The sequence below is a fragment of the Mesoplodon densirostris genome, chromosome 3, assembly GCF_025265405.1.
Source record: "Mesoplodon densirostris isolate mMesDen1 chromosome 3, mMesDen1 primary haplotype, whole genome shotgun sequence".
NCBI lineage: Eukaryota > Metazoa > Chordata > Mammalia > Artiodactyla > Ziphiidae > Mesoplodon > Mesoplodon densirostris.
Genome location: NC_082663.1, coordinates 27,444,331 through 27,462,941, shown reverse-complemented (window position 1 = coordinate 27,462,941; position 18,611 = coordinate 27,444,331). Strand labels below are relative to the sequence as shown.

General features: G+C 41.8%; 1 non-coding gene across 1 annotated transcript; it reads left to right on the top strand.

Moving 5' to 3' along the window:
* The first annotated feature begins 2,458 nt into the window (after positions 1–2,458).
* LOC132487235 (U6 spliceosomal RNA) lies at positions 2,459–2,565 on the top strand. The gene has a single exon (XR_009531535.1). It is a non-coding gene; the product is annotated as a U6 spliceosomal RNA (small nuclear RNA).
* The last annotated feature ends 16,046 nt before the right edge of the window (positions 2,566–18,611 follow it).

The window sequence follows — 18,611 nt, the reverse complement described above, 5'->3', positions numbered from 1 at the left end:
AGCCTGAACAGGACAGAAAATAGGAGCATGAAAACAACATATTTGTTTAGGTTCTTCTCGACATTCTCTACTCCAATATTTCATAAATTAATTATGGTAGTCTCCATAGAGAACATTTTAATTACTAGATCTTAATTTCTTTCCCAAAATTTTCCTGTTGCAGAACATGTTCAGTATTATAATTTGACACCAAATAGCATACCATTGTGAAAATGTATAGAATGCAGTGAATTTTATGGGTTTACTATTAATTTCATTTTCATATCCAACCTCTTAATTCAGTTGAGAGTACTACCGACAAAGTAGAAATTTAGTTTGAGGGAATTCCCGGGCAGTCCAGTGGTTAGGACTCGGCGCTTTCACTGCTGTGGTCTGGATTCAATCCCTGGTCGAGGAACTAAAATCCTGCAAACCACATGGCACAACCAAAAAAAAAAAAAGAAAGAAAATTTAGTTTGATAAAGATCCTCTGAAGAATTTTTAAATAATCATTTGTTTCATCAAAATTACAATGTAAGAATTGTATTTACTTTATAACTTTTTCTCTTTTAATAATACTAAGTTCTACAACAGGACTATAAGACAAAAATCAAATATTAAATAAGTAGGTGACATTTCATTGTTTTCCCAGTTTGTTCTTGTTGTTTGTTTTCATTTGGTTTGGTTTGTTTTTTGTTGAGTGTTGACAGTTTGAAAATTTTTACCCAAGGTCTGATTGTAACTTTGCTACCACCTTCTGGCAAAATAATGAACATCTTATGATCTTTGATTAGAATGAGTTTCCATAGTTTTGTTTACTTTACGTTGTATATTTATTTCACCCACATCTATCATAACAACAACAACAAAAAGCTGTTGTTAAAAGGCAAAGATAGAAGAGGAATGCAAGATCACAGACTCTCTCTTCTCCAATACCTAAAGAAATGAATTTTTTAAAATGTCTTTAACACACAATATTCAACAGTGGCAATAAAAGAACAAAATGGTGGCCAAGAAAACAAGCAGAAAATCTGGGAGGAATAATTTTAAGTGAGAATGTGGTGCTCCCTGAGGACAATGACCTTGCAGCCTTCCTCACTGATGCTGGGGTTTTCCCTCACTTGCCAGGTAGCTTGGAGGCAAGAGGCTGGGTAGAGGTCCTCCTTCTTCCCTCCAAAGTATGCCCCTTGTCACACCACATTTCCTTGCTTGCCCCTTGAAAAACTAACCTGGCGGTATCTAGCAGACACCACTTTAACCAAGCTGTCAAATTTGGTACCAGTAATGGGACAAATAAACATCATGTACCTCCTGATAAAATGTACCGAGAAAGCTACATCCCCACTGTGGTATTCTTGCCAAAAATGCAGAACTTGAACTTTTCATCAGCATACATCGGACAACCCAAATTGAGTGACATTCTGCACAAAATAACTGGCCAGTATGTTTCAAAATTTCAAGGTCAAGAAGGATGGAGTAAGTGTTTCAAATTAGAGGAGACCAAGAAGGCATGATGAAAAATGCAATGTGTGATCCTGGATTGGATCCTGGACCAAAAATAAGGACATTGGTGGGACAATGGTGCAATCTGAATAATGTCTGTAAGATTACATAATTGTATTGTATCAATGTTAGTTTCCTGATTTTTATAATCATAGGTTGTATCAGATATTAACACTGTAAGAATCTGAGTGGAGCGCTTACAGAAATCCTTAGTATTGTTTTTGTACCTTTTTAAAATCTGAAATTATTTCAGAAAGGATTAAAAGGTTTTTAAGTTACAGACTGCAGTCTGCAAGGCCCTCACCAAGCCTCCATGTTACTGTCAGTTACAGACGTCCTGGTCACTATCAAAGATGACTTCATCCACTCGATATCCTAGTCTCTCCTTTCCCCGACTACCTAGAGCAAATTTTCTGCGTCTCCTCAGCCGCCTCTGAAATCTTGAATTCAAGTACCCAAATTACAGCTTATTTACCCAAAGTCCCAGCCCAAAAATTCTTTTTTTTTTCCTGGAAAACCAAACGATTAATTCCAACAAGTACTGCTCCCAATTAGACCAACTGAAAGAGGCTCTTGACGAAAAGCGTCCAGAATTAGTCAACAGAAAACGCATAATCTTCCATCAAGATAACATAAGACCACGTTTCTTCGATGACTAGGCAAAAACTGTTACAGCTTGGCTGGGAAGTTCTGATTCATCTGCTGTATTCACCAGATACTGCACCTTCGGATTTCCACTTATTTTGGTCTTTATAAAATTCTCTTAGTGGAAAAAACTTCAATTCCCTGGAAGACTGTAAAAGGCACCTGGAACAGTTCTTACCAGGCAAGATAAAAAGTTTTGGGAAGATGGAATTATGAAGTTGCCTGAAAAACGGCCGAAAGTAGTGGAACAAAAGGGTATGTCGTTGTTCAATAAAGTTCCTGGGAAAATGAAAAATGTGTCTTTTATTTTTACTTAAAACACTGAAGGCATGTGCTCACTTCAGCAGCACATATACTAAAATCAGAACGATACAGAGAATATTAAAATGGCCCCTGCACAAGGATGACACACAAATTCGTGAAGCATTCCATACTTTTAGAGGGAGGAGATATGGGGATATATGTATATGTATAGCTGATTCACTTTGTTAATAAAGCAGAAACTAACACACCATTGTTAAGCAGTTATACTCCAATAAAGATGTTAAAAAAAAAAACAACTGAAGGCACTTTTTGGCCCACCCAATACAATTCTAGAAAATGTAAGCATTTCTTTTTGTAACTGTAATTTTTACAATAATGTTCATTTATAATCAGGTTAATTTTTTTCAATTTATGGTTTTACACTACCACCTAAACTAGTGAAGCAATTTATGTTATTAGCTTGTACCATTTTAAAGGATTTACTATTTTAAAGGATTTAATAATGTTTACAGTCATGATAGTAGACAAAATTTTGGCAGTTTGGTTACTCTCCAATTAAATAATCATTTATTTTTACTTTTTTTTAGTTTGAAATAATTTCAAACTTTCAGAAGAGTTGCAAGAATAGCACAAAGAATTCCCATAAACCTTTAACCTAGATTCACCAATTTTTAATATTTCACCAGTTTACTTTATAAATTTGTGTGTATACATATATAAAGTCAGATGTTCTTAATATGTTTATTGACAGAGCAAAAATTGTGAATGACTTAAAAGCTAATGCTTTGACATCAAGAATATTACCTTTAGGGCCTCCCTGGTGGCGCAGTGGTTAAGAGTCCGCCTGCCGATGCAGGGGATACGGGTTCGTGCCCCGGTCTGGGAGGATCCCACATGCCGCGGAGCGGCTGGGCCCGTGAGCCATGGCCGCTGGGCCTGCGCATCCGGAGCCTGTGCTCCGCAACGGGAGAGGCCACAACAGTGAGAGGCCCGCATACCGCAAAAAGAAAAAAAAAAAAAAAAAAAAAAAAGAATATTACCTTTATTATGTGGTAATATAGAAGCTGATCATAAACAACTATTTCTGTTTGCTGAAGTATGGTGGTTACTGAAATAGGAATGTTTGAACTCAGGAACAAACTCTTAATTTTAAAAGTTGGTTTCTACTTTTTAAAGATACAATTTTTAAAATTTATTTATTTGTTTTTATTTTTGGCTGCACTGGGTCTTTGTTGCTGCGTGCGGGCTTTCTCTAGTTGCGGCGAGCCGGGGCTACTCTTCATTGCAGTGCACGGGCTTCTCATTGTGGTGGCTTCTCATGTTGCAGAGCACGGGCTCTAGGCGTTTGGGCTTCAGTAGTTGCGGCACGTGGGCTCAGTAGCTGTGGCTAGTGGGCTCTAGAGCACAGGCTCAGTAGTTGTGGCGCGTGCGCTTAGTTGCTCCACGGCATGTGGGATCTTCCCGGACCAGGGCTCGAACCTGTGTCCCCTGCATTGGCAGGCGGATTCTTAACGACTGCGCCACCAGGGAAGCCCTTAATGATACAATTTGAACAGCCGTGTTTACTTATTTGCCTGATAGCTTCAGTACTTTTAATGATTTTAATACTTTCATGCAACATGTTTTTCAATGGCAAATAAAATCTAAGGGTTATAATTTGGGAAAATAAAATTTATATAGACTGTAATAACATTACCATAATTTAACAACAATTATCAATCAATAGTTTAGATACTGGATAGAATGTTTTTAATTATATTTTTCATCAAAAGATGGAAATGTATCTTGAATTCATCCCTTTCGTGTCAATATACAATTTAACTGTAACAATACAGAATAAATTGTTAGAATTAACTACTTATGAAGAATTAAAGATCAATTTTGGAAATATAGCCTCACTTGCTTCATTATACATAAAAGTCAAAAATTAGTATCTTGAACCTGTCCCTGTGAACTGGTTTCTCTACTACATGTTATTAAAACAAAACACAGAAACAGTTTATATATACATTACCCCCATCAGTAACACTGTAATCAAGTCAATCTAGATTAGATAAATTTTAACGACTGAGAAACAAGTTCATTTAACACATTAAAAACCTATTATTTCTACATAACAAACAGTGATACATATTTACATCAAATACTTGGTAGAAAACTTGAACATTGGTACATATGGTGTTTGTTCAAAACTGCATTTAGGTATTTAACATGGGGAGAGAGCTGTTTCACTGTTTAGTTTTGTTTACACTTGCAATGAACTATGTGTACAGTTTTTATTTTCATTTCCGTGTTTTGTTTGTTCTGGTTACATTTATTAAAATGTGTGTTGAATCGAATAATAAATTGCAATTTGCATTTTGTATTTTTTACATAACTTTCTTAACAATTTTTGTTGTATTTTACAAAAGTATTGGTCCACAATCGGTTGGAAACGACAAGTCTTTCACCGCAGATAATTTGAGCAGCACTGCTATCACCCTCGACATTCCCTAGATGGCCACTAGGTGGTGACCAAGGATCTTCTCCCTGATTGCTTGCGTGACCTTCGGAACGGCACCTCCAATGAAGTAAAAAGGCACTTCATATGCTACAAACGTTTCCAGTGTAGCCTGGCACAATTGTCAGAACTTTCCTATTTGTCAAGCCCACAGAGAAGGCAATTCAGTCACCCTTGCATGGGACATTTGTAAATGTTGAGATTGACTGATACAAAGGAAGATGTGGATGTTCATGTAAATATGTTTCGCCAGTTGTCGATAGGCCTCCGCATGCACAGGAACATATCTATACACTAAAGCTGTTAAAACAGCTGTCATCATGGCTCCCCGTGACCCTTACTGCCACGCCCTCAGAAGCCACTCACAGAATATTCCTGTATTTAAAAATACAGGGCTGTAGGAATTCCCTGGTGGCCTAATGGTTAGGATGCTGGGCTTTATATACTGCCAAAGCCTTTGGCTTTCCGTACATTCCTCCCCTGTAAAAAGACTTGTACCCATGTGGCAGACAAGGATGAAAACCTGTCTGTGGCCAAAAGTTGACATCACCTCATGTAATAAATTATCCAGGCTTCCAGGTCTGCCACTTGAGACTGGGATTCTGATGTCCGACTTGGGTGCCCGCCTTGGGGATTTACTCTGGCCATGCTTCAAGGTGGCCAACATCTCCCACACCTTTCAAGCACTCAGAAACGTCCTCGTCTTCCTATCTAACTCTGACCACATTTGCTTGAGCCACTTGGCAACCAACCTTGGGGGCTGAACATGCTGGGAACCGCTTCTCCGTCAAGGGACAAGTGCGGTGGAATGGCAGCCCCTGGCATTCATCCCTGCACAGCAGCAGGCAGTCACCCTAGTGATTGCCAGTAATCTCGCGTTCCCCCTGACAGCTGTGATTCTCTCTGGTACTGAGATGGGCCAAAGAGAATGTGTAGCTTTGGAGTAGAGAGGAGTTTGCCTAATTCAATTAGGGGACTAAACTTTGAAAAACTCTTCTTTCTTGGACTGATTTCTGGTTGATGATTTTAGGAGATGTTTATGGTCATGTATGTGACTGTTTTTAGATGCCACATAGCACGAGAGGAACAAACACTGTAAAACTAAGTGAACAAAGTTTTTTGCAAGACCAGAGATTTGAAGACACAGTCAAGAGGGCCAGGCAACAGAGATTCTTCCCGAAAACAGTTCTGCTAATTCTATTTGCCAATTACCAGTTTCCCAATTTGAAAAGGTATACTCAAATTAAGCTACTTCAAGGAGTATGTTTATTATTTACAAAAGTGTGGGTAAAGGTCAGGAAAACCCAAGGGTAACCACGCTATAACCCTGGACTACTAATAATGGAGGAACTGTCACCATTCCACGGCCAAAAGCTGAAGGACAGGAGCAGTTACTGGAGCCCAACACAAGAAACCCACACAGGAGGAGACTGATGTGACCCCAACTCCACCTCAGTCTCCTTTCACCATGGAGCAATCCCAACCAGAAATGAGAGGGCACAGCCCACTGATGTGATCTATACATAGCAGCCTCGCAGGACATAGAACAGGTACAATGGATCTGGAGAGATAGAACATATCTATATATACATATATATACATGTATGTGTGTGTGTGCTGTGTCTGTCTGTGTATGTATGTATGTATACACTTCACAGTACAGATAGATGATTGGTAGATAGATAGATAGGTATGAGATACAGAGCTAGAGCTAGAGATACCACCCCACGCCTTTTTGCCCTCAGCATCCTTTCTGGTCCTTCGTCTAATGGAAAGATTGAGCCCCCATCACAGAGTGGGCATGAAGTTCTATCAGCTACCATGTCAGATACCAAATTGGTATCAGTTTTCTTATACTCCCGTCTAAACCTAAAACTTGGGACCTCCCTGGTGGTCCAGTGGGTGAGACTCCGCGCTACCAATGCACAGAGCCTGGGTTAGATCCCTGGTCGGGGAACTAGATCCCTCATGCATGCCACAACTAAGAAGCCTGCATGCCGCAACTAAAGAATCTCGTGCGCCACAACTAAGACCCGGTGCAGCCTAAATAAGTAAATAACAAAACCCTAAACCTTTGCCAGCATTGTTGTTATCCATATAACTTATTTCAGAGGAAAGGGAGGGAGACAAGAGACAATTAAGTCCCATAACACACTGTTGTAGCACTCCTGACATCAAAAGGTCTACGTTGGTCATTGCTGCTGCCTTTTCCCACTGCCCATTCCATGTGCCCCTTAACCTCGCCCAGCATCTTGGCTGGACCAGGGTTCTTTACCAGATGGGGAGTCCAAACTCTTCACTGCTACAGTGTCTGTGTTCTTGGAAGTCTTTTCTCTGTGAGTCACTGCAGTCTTTTACTCACCAGGACAACTGGTCAAGGGAGTATAAAATAAGAGACCAGTAAATCCCTGGTTTCCAAACATAGTTCTCCACAGTCTGGTTTCCTCGAGACAATCAAGATCAATCAATTCAATCCGTACAAAACCTCCCTATTCTGCCTATTATAAGTCAGTGGCATGAGAAGCACAAGATGGCCAGAGGGTAATCTCCACTGCCAGTTCACTGGAACCATTCCTCCCCTCCACACTAAGTCCCCCAAACTCACATGTTCTTCAAAGAATGTAATAAAAAGGATGAAGGAAGAAGGTATCTTAATTTAAAACGGAGAGATCTGGCAATCCCCACCTTAACTAGCCTAGTGATCAAACAGAGGGAAGCAACCGGGCCTGATGTGCCTTCCGGTGTGAAGAACCTCACCTCTGTAGTATTCTTGCAAAAGACATTTAACCTGACTTGAGTCATGAGGGAATAGACAAATCCAGAATGTGGGATATCCTACCAGATACTTGGCTTGGACTCTTTAAAAAGTCACGTTATGGAAAACATAAATAGTAGGCAATTATTCTAGATTAAAAGAGACTAATAACCAAATGAATGGCATGAACCTTGATTAGATGCTGCATCGGGGAAGAAACATTTGGGGGAACAACTGGGGAAATTTAAATACAAACTGATTATTAGATAAAATTACTGAATTTTTCCAAGTTGTGCTAATAGATTAGGTAGAAGAAGGTCTTTATTCTTGGGAAAGACACTGAAGTTCAATGGCTGAAAAAGCCTAAGCCTAAGCACAGGAAAAGAAAACACAGCTGTCTGGAACATGAACTGAACTACTGTTTCTTTCTACGGAGCACCACTTTTATTTGCAAAAACAACTGACAAACTATGATTACTCTGACTTGTGGAATTAGCAGACATTTCTCAAAAAGGAACAAACTGAACTCGTCACTTCAAGGAAAACAACTGACAGCATTTGTTGCCAATGGTGTAATTCAAGCTTTGGAGCAAAAATGACACAGTGCAACTGACCTTTGCGAAACTACCACTTGTCAAGTTCTGTGGTTGCTATCAAATAGTATCCACAATTATCTGAAAAGTCTATTAAAATACTCCTCCCTTTTCCAAATCCATATTTCTGGGAGGTTGAATTTTCTTCACATACTGCAACCCAAACATCATTACAAACAGTTCAGCAAAAAGGGAAACAGAATGTTGCGAAATAATAGGTGAAGGATATAAGGGTGTTCCTTTTACTATTCGTTCGATTTCTCTGTAGGTTTGAAAAGTTTCAAAATAAAATATGTGGAGGGAGATATTCAAGTCTAAGGTCACTGGGATGGAACAAACACTCCTCAAGTGGTCACTAGATGCAAGGGGCCACTCCCACCTATGACCCCCTGATGTCACACACTTAGCAGCTACTCCCACAAAGGCTCTCGAGGCTCCTCCAGCAGACTGCAGAAATCTTCAAATGTCTTCCCGTTTATAGGTTCTCCTCCAGGAGGAGGCCCTGTAAGTCTAAACCGGGACACGTTGGGAGTTATGGAACTAGAGGAAGCAGGGGTAGTGTGGCCTGCCTCTGCAGGCAACAGAGGCCCAGGGAGATGTGGAGCCCAAATGCCACCTCCTTTCCCAACCAGCGCCCTTAGAGGTCTCATAGGACTGAGCATTGAATGGGTGCTACAACTATGCAGCCCTTGCTACCAAGCCTGGGCTTGTCCCTGAACTGCTGTGACCACATATGAGGGAGCCCTTCAAAGCTGCCACAGGGGCTCTCCAGCTCCTCATGTGTCTTGCTTCTTCTATGTTCACAGCGTTTACTTCTTCTTTCCCCAGGTGCCTTCTCAGGACTGTCAAGAGCGAGGTGCCTGGAAAATCTTTATAATCACAACTAGCCATAGTGACGAGGTGCCACAGGCATTTGGTCTATCGAAGTCTTGCCCTCCAACCGGAAGCCTTCCATGCTACCCCACTAATTAGCTTAAGTGGTTGTGACACTACCATATACCACAGTTTACTAGTGTCCCGTTGCCCCCACTCTGACGTTTCCTGGGGCCATCTCTGGTGCCTATTACTGTAGCAGTCACAGTATCAACAGGAAGCAGATGGCTCACAAATCACGACTTGAGGAGACTTTTTTTTTTCTTTGCGGTACGTGGGCCTCTCCCGTTGCGGAGCACAGGCTCCGGACGCGCAGGCTCAGCGGCCATGGCTCTCGGGTCCAGCCGCTCCGCGGCATGTGGGATCTTCCCGGACCGGGGCACGAACCCGTGTCCCCTGCATCGGCAGGCGGACTCTCAACCACTGCGCCACCAGGGAAGCCCTTGAGGAGACTTTAATAGAGACCAATTACAAATATGAGTATTAGGAAAACCAAAGGGATAGTTAATACATTAGGCTCAAAGGGACAGGAAAAGGAGTGACTACTGGAAATCATAAGAGAATTGGGTAGAGGCCCCCTTAAGAGGCCACATTTAGTTGAGGGGCACAGCCAGCCCAAGGTGACCTTGAAGGGAGAGAGCCAGAGAAATAAATATCTGACCTCCGTTCCTCCATCTCTCCAATTTCCTAGTGGGGCTCTGCACTGGCCATAGCCAGCCAGGAGCCAGAAAGCAGTGGAGCCTGTTGCCATGTCCATTCAGGCCAGCCAACCAGAGTGCGAGGGTGGAGAGTGGATCTGAAGGTGCCCAGAAGACAGCCCACACACTGTATACAGAGCCTCTAGGCTCCAATTTCATTATAACCATTAAAAAGTTGGGAGGAAAGAGAATCAAGTCTGATTTTACATAATTCTCTTCTCTTTCCCAGTGTCTTCATTACAAGTTAAGCTTTTCCTACACAGTCACAAGGCCTGTGGTACCTCAAGTTGGTGGCCAAAAGGAAATCCTAGTCATTATACTCAAGAAGAATTCAACCCACCCGTTTCAGGAGTTGTGGCTAGTGGCAAAATCTAACTGCAGCAAACCAACACCAACTTTCTTAGAGTTTAGCCTTGATTAAAGGGTTCAGCAAATTAACCTACCCTGACACGCTACCAGGTGCTGAGGATGCAGGTACGGACAACAGCCCCTTCTGCTGCTGCTGGGAATGTGGGGAAATGGTTTTGAGAAACTCAACAAGAAGTGCTGGGTCAGGGACTAATTCTAGCTTATGAGGACCGGGGGAATCAGGGTGAGGGTTACTTCCAATAGGGTCCCTTGCTGAATCAGTGAACCACAAGAGAATTCTGCCACTGTCCAAGGTATATACCATAGGAACACAGTGAGGTAAACACAGCCTCAGGTTTTGGAATCAGCCAGATGTGGATTCCAATCCTGCTTCTTCAACTTACTGTGTCGCTTTGACCAAATCAACTGTTCCCTGGAAACCTCCATTTCCACCTGTAAAATGTGAGTAATGAGAGTACCTCCTCATGGGATGATGAATATTAAATGGAAAAATAAATAAAATTCCCAATATCTGCCACTGTCAACACTTCTCCACCTTAGCACTCAACAAATGGGAGTTATTATTCCACTGGGTAGTTTACGATAAGGGATGGTTTAAATAAGCTTACAATACAGTAAGATAAAAAAGATAAAAATTTTTCAAACATGGGAGGGTCTAACTCAAATCCTTTCCAATACTTATAGGAAAGAGTCGTAAGCACTCTAGTTTTTCCCCTCAGAGACTGCTAGAGTTTAAAAGGTTGCAAAACCCAGGTCTTCCCTGGTGGCTCAGTGGTTAAGAATCCGCCTGCCAACATAGGGGACATGGGTTTGAGCCCTGGTCCGGGAAGATCCCACATGCTACGGAGCAACTAAGCCCGTGGGCCACAACTACTGAGCCTGTGCTCTAGAGACCTCAAGCCACAACTACTGAGCCCGCATTCCACAACTACTGAAGCCCACATGCCTAGAGCCCATGCTCTGCAACAAGAGAAGCACCGCAATGAGAAGCCCGTGCACTGCAACGAAGAGTTGCCCCCGCTCGCTGCAACCAGAGAAAGCCTGCGTGCAGCAACAAAGACCCAACACAGCCAAAAATAAAAAATTAAAATTAAAAAAAAAGGTTGCAAAACCCAGACTATAAAGTATTTTTTAATTTAAAGTTATAACACCCATTAACCTTCTGGAGGCAGTTTTCTAATGGAAGTGACTTGCTGACAACACTGTTTTGAATACTTCTTTACAGCAGGTAATAGCTTTCTTTCAACTTAAAAATTCAAGAACCATTGTTACAGGACTCCAATGTGTTGAAAATGTTCTCAATTGTTTCTAAGAGCTTTCTCTGCCTACCAGTTAACCACTCTGCAGTGAGCAAGAAGCATTTCTCCATATTCAGGGGAAAAAAAGTTACAGATTAAAAAAGAACCTATTTATGAGTGCCTGGATACCAAAGGACCTATGTTTCTGAACCAAGAATTTTAAGGAAAACCATAGGGCTTCTGAAATTATTTTTCAATTAATAATTTAAAAAGGGACTTCCCTGGTGGTCCAGTGGGTAAGACTCTACGCTCCCAATGCAGGGGGCCTGGCTTCAATCCCTGGTCGGGGAACTAGATCCCACATGCATGCCAAAACTAAGAGTCCACATGCCGCAACTAAGACCCGGCACAGCCAAAATAAATAAATAAATATTTACCAAAAAAAATTTAAAGAGTTAGTCTTCAAACCTCACCACCGCGATCCTAGATCGAGGGCTGAAATTCTTAAACTCCTCAAAACCCTCAGAGTTCTGCTATATATATTCTCACTACCCTTTCATCTTTTTGGATCACTCAGGTGTGAATAAATGAAAATGTTTTCTTTTTATCTTCCAAGGCCGATAGTGAATAGAGGCAACAGAGCTTATGCTTTAAAAAACAATAAACTGGGGAGGCTCATGACTGGCTCACACACCAAACATGACCACACAGCTACCCACAGTGTTGGACAAGTCCATGGTCTAAAATTAAGAAGTGCAGGGGTGTGTGTGTGTGTTGGGGAGTAACGGGGAGTGGTTTGAGAACCAAAATGATCAGATTCCTGATGTTAAAACAGGGTAAAGTAGGTAATAAATTTTTCTTTAAAATTATTAAAAGTAGGGGACCTTCAAGATGGTGGAAGAATAAGAGGTGGAGATCACCTTCCTCCCCACAGATATGTCTACATGTGGAACAACGCCTACACAACACCTACTGAACACTGGCAGAAGACCTCAGACCTCCCAAAAGGCAAGAAAATCCCCACATACCTGGGTAGGGCAAAAGAAAAAGGAAAAAAGAGACAAATGAATAGGGACGGGACCTGCACCAGTGGGAGGGAGCTGTGAAGGAGAAAAAGTTTCCACACACGAGGAAGCTCCTTCACAGGTGGAGACTGCAGGTGGGAGAGGGGGGAAGCTTCGGAGCCACGGAGGAGAGCACAGCCACAGGGGTGCGGAGGGCAAAGCGGAGAGATTCCCGCACAGAGGATCGGTGCCGACCAGCACTCACCAGCCTGAGAGGCTTGTCTGCTCACCCGCCTCACCCGCTGGGACGGGCGGGGGCTAGCAGCTGAGGCTCGGTCGGATCCCAGGGAGAGGACTGGGGTTGGCGGCGTGAACACAGCCTGAAGGGTGGGGCAAGTGCGCCACAGCTATCCCGGAGGCAGTCCGGGAAAAAGTCTGCAACTGCCTAAGAGGCAAGAGACCATTGTTCCGGGGTGCGCGAGGACAGGGGACTCAGAGCACCGCCTAAATGAGCTCGAGACAGGCGTGAGCCGTGGCTATCAGCGCAGACTGCCAGAGATGGGCGTGAGACGATAAGGCTGCTGCTGCAGCCACCAAGAAGCCTGTGTGTAAGCACAGGTCACTCACTATCCACACCTCCCCTCCCGGGAGTCTTTGTAGCCTGCCACTGCCAGGGTCCAGTGATCCAGGGGCAACTTCCGGCACGCCCCAGGCTGTTGCAACATCACGTGGGCCTCTGCCACCACAGGCTTGCCCCGCATTCCAATTTTAACTACCGTATCCCTCCCTCCCCTGCCCCCAACCTGGGCCGGAGTGAGCCAGAACCCCCTAATCGGCGGCTGCTTCAAACCCGTCCTGTCTGGTTAGGAAAAGATACCTGAGGGTGACCTACACACAGAGCGGGGGCCAAAACCAAAGCTGAACCCCAGGAGCTGTGCGAACAAAGAAGAGAAATGGAAATTTCTCCCAGCAGCCTCCGGAGCAGTGGATTAAATTCCCACAATCACCTTGATGGATCCCGCATCTGTGGAATACCTGAGTAGACAACGAATCACCCCAAAATTGAGGCACTGGACTTTGGGAGAAATTATACCCTTGGGGTTTGCTGTCTGTGACTGATTTGTTTCTGATCCTTATGTTTATCTTAGTATAGTTTTCACCACTTGTTATCACTGGTGGATTTCTTTATTGGTTTCGTTGCTCTCTTTTTTATTCTTATTATTTTCTATTTGAATAATTTTTTAATCATTTTTTTTCTTTCCTTTTCTTTCTCCCATTTCTTCTGAGCAGTGTGCCTGACAAGGTCTTGGTGAACTGGCCTGCTACCAGGCCTGAGCCTCTGAGATAGGAGAGCCGAGTTCAGGACACTGGATCACCAGAGACCTCCAGGCCCCACGTAATATCAATTGGCGAGAGCTCTCCCAGAGATCTCCATCTCAACGCTAAGACCCAGCTCCACCCAACGGCCAGCAAGCTCCGGTGCAGAACACCCCATGCCAAATAACTAGGAAGACAGGAACACAACCCCACCCATTAGCAGAGAGGCTGCCTAAAATCATACTAAGTTCACTGACACCCCAGAACACACCACCGGATGTGGCCCTGCCCACCAGAAAGACAAGATCCAGCCTCATCCACCAGAACACAGGCACCAGTCCCCTCCACCAGAAAGCCTACACAAGCCACTAAACCAACCTCACACACTGGGGGAAGACACCAAAAACAACAGGAACTACAAACCTGCAGCCTGTGAAAAGGAGACTCAACACACAGTTAGTTAAACAAAATGAGAAGACGGAGAAAAATGCAGCAGATTAAAAAGCAAGGTAAAAACCCACCAAAACAAACAAATGAAGAGGAAATAGGCAGTCTATCTGAGAAAGAATTCAGAGTAATGACAGTAAAGATGATCCAAAATCTTGGAAACAGAATGGAGAAAATACAAGAAACGTTTAACAAGGACCTAGAAGAACTAAAGAGCAAACGAACAATGAACAACACAACAAATGAAATCAAAAATTCTCTAGAAGGAATCAATAGCAGAATAACTGAGGCAGAAGAACGGTTGTGACCTGGAAAATAAAAAATGAAAATAACTACCACAGAGCAGAATAAAGAAAAAATGAAAAGAATTGACGACAGTCTCAAAGACCTCTGGCACAACATTAAACGCACCAATATTCGAATGACAGGGGTCTCAGAAAAACAAGAGAAAAAGAAAGGGTCTGAGAAAATATTTGAAGAGATTATAGTTGAAAATGTCCCTAATATGGGAAAGGAAATAGTTATGAAGTCCAGGAAGCGCAGGGAGTCCCATACAGGATAAATCCAAGGAGAAACATGCCAAGACACATATTAATCAAACTATCAAAAAATAAATACAAAGAAAAAATATTAAAAGCAGCAAGGGAAAAACAACAAATAACACACAAGAGAATCCCCATAAGGTTAACAGCTGATCTTTCAGCAGGAACTCTGCAAGCCAGAAGGGAGGTGCAGGACATATTTAAAGTGATGAAAGGGAAAAACCTACAACCAAGATTACTCTAACCAGCAAGGATCTCATTCAGATTTGACGGAGAGATTAAAACCTTTATAGACAAGCAAAAGTTAAGAGAATTCAGCACCACGAAACCAGCTTTACAACAAATGCTAAAGGAACTTCTCTAGGCAGGAAACACAACAGAAGGAAAATACCTACAAAAACAAACCCAAAACAATTAAGAAAATGGTAATAGGAACATACATATTGATAATTACCTTAAATGTAAATGGATTAAATGCTCCAACCAAAAGACATAGAGTGGCTGAATGGATACAAAAATAAGACCCATATATATGCTATCTACAAGAGACCCACTTCAGACCTAGGGACACATACAGACTGAAAGTGAGGGGATGGAAAAAGATATTCCATGCAAATGGAAATCAAAAGAAAGCTGCAGTAGCAATTCTCATATCAGACAAAATAGACTTTAAAATAAAGACTATTACAAGAGACAAAGAAGGACACTACATAATGATCAAGGGATCAATCCAAGAAGAAGACAGAACAATTGTAAATATTTATGCACCCAACATAGGAGCACCTCAATACAGAAGGCAAATGCTAACAGCCATAAAAGGGGAAATCCACAGTAACACAATTATAGTAGGGGGCTTTTAACACACCACTTTCACCAATGGACAGATCATCCAAAATAAAAATAAATAAGCAAACACAAGCTTTAAATGACACATTAAACAAGATAGACTTAACTGAGATCTATAAGACATTCCATCCAAAAACAACAGAATACACTTTCTTCTCAAGTGCGCAGGGAACATTCTCCAGGATAGATCATATATTGGGTCACAAATCAAGCCTTGGTAAATTTAAGAAAATTGAAACCATATCAAGTATCTTCTCCGACCACAATGCTATGAGATGAGATGTTACAGGAAGAAAACTGTAAAAAATACAAACACATGGTGGCTAAACAATACGCTACTAAATAAACAAGACATCACTGAAGAAATCAAAAAGGAAATCGAGCAATACCTAGAAACAAATGACAATAAAACCACGATGACCCAAAACCTATGGCATGCGGCAAAAGCAGTTCTAAGAGGGAAGTTTAGAGCAATACAATCCCACCTTAAGAAACAAGAAACATCTCAAATAAACAACCTAACCTTACACCTAAAGCAATTAGTGAAAGAACAAAAAAAACCCAAAGTTAGCAGAAGGAAAAAAATCATAAAGATCAGATCAGAAATAAATGACAAAGAAATGAAGGAAAAAACAGCAAAGAGCAATAAAACTAAAAGCTGGTTCTTTGAGAAGATAAACAAAAGTGATAAACCATTAGCCAGACTCATCAAGAAAAAAAGGGAGAAGACTGAAATCAACAGAATTAGAAATGAAAAAGGAGAAGTAACAACTGACACTTCAGAAATACAAAGCATCATGAGAGATTACCACAAACAACTATATGCCAATTAAATGGACAACCTGGAAGAAATGGACAAATTCTTAGAAAAGCACAACCTTCCAAGACTGAACTAGGAAGAAATACAAAATATAAAGACTAATCACAAGCACTGAAATTGAAACTGTGATTAAAAATCTTATGAAAAACAAAAGCCCAGGACCAGATGGCTTCAAAGGTGAATTCTATCAACCATTTAGAGAAGAGCGAACACCTTCTCAGACTCTCAAAATATAGCAGAGGGAGGAAGACTCTCAAACTCATTCTACGAGGTCACCAACACCCTGATACCAAGACCAGACAAAGAAGTCACACAAAAAAGAAAACTACAGGCCAATATCACTGATAAACATAGTTGCAAAAATCCTCAACAGGGCTTCCCTGGTGGCGCAGTGGTTGGGAGTCCGCCTGCCAATGCAGGGGACACAGGTTCGTGCCCCGGTCCGGGAGGATCCCACATGCCGCAGAGCGGCTGGGCCCGTGGGCCATGGCCGCTGAGCCTGCGCATCCGGAGCCTGTGCTCCACAACGGGAGAGGCCACAACAGTGAGAGGCCCGTGTACCGCAAAAAAAAAAAAAATTATTAAAAGTACTCAGAGTTCAGGTGGCACTTAGAAAAAGTCACCGAAAACAAAAGTGGGAAGTGATTGAAATTGTAGCTGACATCAAAGGTCAATTTAAACATGTACTGAACGCAGCCAACTCTGCATGTCACAGATGTTGCACGCACTGTGTTTCTTTCAATCAGACACCCACCCTTGATCCCACATGCTTCCACAGCTGCCATCCCACTTTTCATTCACAACCAAGCTAAGTCTCCAACTCCACGGTCAACCAGCTTCTAGGCCTTGTCCACCCTTGTCAACATCACTCGTGACCTTCGAACCCCCAAGACAACAGAAACGTCAGTGTTGTAAAAGCAAAGGAAAAAGTGAAGAACTGTGTCAGAGTGAAGACTAACAACGAAATTGGTTGGAAGCTTTTTGTTATAAAGACATTACTGGAACAACTGGCCAAATCTGAATGGAATCTCTGGGTGAAGGGATATATGGGAATTCTCTGTATCATTCTTGCAGTAACTCATTTGAGAAACAAAGCCAGAGTAGGAGCTATCAGTACACTGGGCTTAATTAGAAGAGGGCCAAACTGGAACTTCACACCACTTTCCAAAACACATGAGCTACAACACACATAATTTTAGTTAAGTTCTGGCTTGCCTGGTAGGAGAAGCCCCTTGCATACAGCATTCTGTTTCCAAGGTAGGTTTTAGTATCCAACTGTTGAGATTCAGGATAAGTGCTTTTTTTTTCTAGCAGAGTTTAGAAAAAGGAAGCGGCCTAAATCATTTCCATGCTAAAATAAGTTATCTAGCAGAAAGATAAACTATTTAAACTCTATCAAGAGCCAAAGAGTGAAATAGGAGGAGTGCTTCACTTTAGGCAGAAACAGTAGGTCATTGTTAGTCCAGGACTAAATGGCTGTAAAAGGAGGTCTGGGAAGGTCTGAACTCTGTGATGAATTTACGCGAAGTGAGTGGGGGAAAGGGGAATGCCTGTGTAGCAAGATCTTTGACACAGATGGCCATAAGTCTTGAATAAAATGTTATATAGTAAGTAATTTCACATATTTTTTTAAACGTTTCACGCTTCTCAAACTCCTTTTCTATCCCGTACCTCCTTTGAACCATACAACAAAATTGGAAAGTCAGTGATTAACTGTATGAATTCCAGTACTATTTTCTTCTTGACTAGATTTTTAAGTCAATATGTTTCACTAAAATTTAAAGTGGAACAAAACAAGAGTTATAAGAAACTTTCCATGGGTCTCTCTATCCCTGTGTAAATGTCCCTAAATAGAAATTTAAACAATGAGAGATCTCACTATTAACTAATAAGCAAAATTACTAATCAAGAAGGGAAAAATAGAGACTTTATACATAATTATAACAAGGAATAATCAGACCACAAAGCACTCATACAGGTAAAGTAAAAGAGGCCATGTACAGCTTAATATTTGCATTTTTTCATCTGGATCAGGTAGATGAAAAAAAATGAGGCCACAGCACCCAGTCCCAGAAGTCCTCAGAAGATTTAACACTCAAAGGCTAATTCACATTCCAAAGCATTCACAAAGAAAGGTATCCTGTTTGTTAATAAAACCCATTCAACAGATAACTTAGCGATTCATCTTTGGGTTTGTGAAACTGGGATGACACACAGG